Below are 2,371 nucleotides of genomic sequence, written 5' to 3'. Positions count from 1 at the left end.
CTGCATCGGTACATTCCATTGAGGAAAACAACAGTAGGACAATGATTGGTACATTGTTGAATTGTAAAGTAGGTGTTAAAAGGTCTTGATGAAGTCTGCTCCCATTGGCTACCCGCCTTATGTCCCTCAAACCCCCCAGACGCTCGAAGTCAGACCCACAAACGCTTATTGAGCCATCTGATTGGTCAATTTATAACTCTAATAACTTTTGATAATGGAAAAAAAATCTTTAAAAAAATAGGATTAGAAAAAACAAGTTTATCAGAAAGCAGCAGAGGAAGAATGATTATTCTGAGATATAAAATGACTGAGAAATAACTGTCTGTTTCTCAATGTAAGTCAATGGGACTTTGGCCTTTTTGCAACCCAGTGGTACTTCCTATATGGAACACGGAAGGAGGGGGGCTTGCTCTGTCCAGTTATTCTTATACAGTCAATGATTTTAAAGCGCGGCTGGTTTAACGACGGCTGACGGCTCACTGGACCGCAGACAGAACCAGTCCTAAATCCACCAGAACCTGGACCCGAAGAAGTGAACATACCCATGTGGTGGAGCTGAAGCTGTGGTTTCCAGCAGATATCCAGCAGTCTGCGCTGACGACAGAGCTCCTGCTCGTACTGGACGATGGTTCCTTCACAGAGTCTGAAGATTTCTTCAGCAGCAGCAGCGAGTCGCTCGCTGATCAACTCTCTCAGAGACTGAAGGGAAGACATGGTTCCTGCAGCTGCAGAAGATCTTCAGCTCCAACAAACACCAAAGTCCTCTGAACAGCAGCAGCTCCGATCATCTGCTAGTCTCACAATCACAGCCACGTTGTCTTTACGTTCAACACGAATTCACTCATTTACGACACTTTAGCTAAAGAGGATTGTTCGGAACCGAACCACGTATCGTTATATCTCTGTAGAAACCTCATGAACGTCCCAACGAAACACCGCCGTCCTCTCAGCACAAGCTAACGCTGCTAGCATGCTAGCGTGGCCTCGTGCTGTTCTTCTTCTTCGGTGGTTTGTTGGCGGTTAGCAAACAGCGTCATGGTGCATTAGCGCCACCAGCTGGTCTGGAGTGAAAATGTTCCGAACTTCATCACCAACACGATCCACGTCAGTCCAGTTCTTCCCAGAATTTCTGTCTTTATGACTCGATTTATTGTTTAGGATGTTTTATTTTCATCAAAATAAACCTGTTTAAATGATTAAACTGCAGATACAAGTCTTTTAACAATGGAAGTACAAATAAGACGAAAAAAAAAGAGTTTTGAATTGTCTTTAATTAAACATTTGTTTTTATTTTAAAAACATACTGTGACAAACGGCAACAAATAAACTATAAAAACCATAAGACTCTTTAAAAAACAAAGATTAATCAATGCAAAACAATCACACATTTTTGCAGTAAATGCAGAAATNCGTCAGTCCAGTTCTTCCCAGAATTTCTGTCTTTATGACTCGATTCATTATTTAGGATGTTTTATTTTCATCAAAATAAACCTGTTTAAATGATTAACTGCAAACACAAGTCTGTTAAGAAAGGAAGTACAAATAAGACGAAAAAAATAATTTTAAAATGTCTTTAATTAAACATTTATTTTTTTTATTAAAAAAACATACTGTGACAAACAGCAAAAAATAAACTATAAAAACCATAGAACTCTTTAAAAAACAAAGATCAATCAATGCAAAACAATCACGCATTTTTGCAGTAAATGCATAAATTATCAGTAAAAACCAAGAAAAAAAACACAATTTTCAAAAACAAGAGTCAAAATAAAATCTTTGAGTGTAACTGTGGGTCTATGCAGAAAAGGTTCAATTAAATGACTAACAGACATTGAAAGGGAATGTTTTAGGCTGTGCTTTTATTATGAAAACAAGTCCAGGCTGCTTTTACCATGACCTGAGAACGAAAGCAGCACGCAGTATTTGAGAGAGGGCTCACTTGACAGTCGTTCGACGAAAGCGTGCTGGCTTGACACCAGTTTAAAGAAGGCACTAAACCCAGGTTCTTTTAGCGCTTTTGGCTATTGGTGTTCCTCTTCTTCCTCTGCTGCTGTTCAGTAGAGAATGTTTTACATTTGAAAGTGTGAAATGTCTCACTGTCTGAATAACAAATAAGATTTACTTTATCCATCCATCCATTTTCTTGACCGCTGTGTCCCTTTCGGGGTCGCGGGATGCCGGAGCCTATCCCGGCTACTGAAGGGCGAAGGCGGGGTACACCCTGGACAGGTCGCCAGTCTGTCGCAGGGCCTCAATCACACACCCATTCACTCTCACATTCACACCTAGGGGGAATTTAGAGTCACCAATCAACCTATGAAGCATGTTTTGGACGGTGGAAGGAAGCCGGAGTCCCCGGTGAAAACCCACG

Source organism: Oryzias melastigma, unplaced genomic scaffold (genome assembly GCF_002922805.2).
Source record: "Oryzias melastigma strain HK-1 unplaced genomic scaffold, ASM292280v2 sc00403, whole genome shotgun sequence".
NCBI classification, from domain to species: Eukaryota; Metazoa; Chordata; class Actinopteri; order Beloniformes; family Adrianichthyidae; genus Oryzias; species Oryzias melastigma.
The sequence above is the reverse complement of the archived record's forward strand: the minus strand, read 5'-3'. Positions refer to the sequence as shown.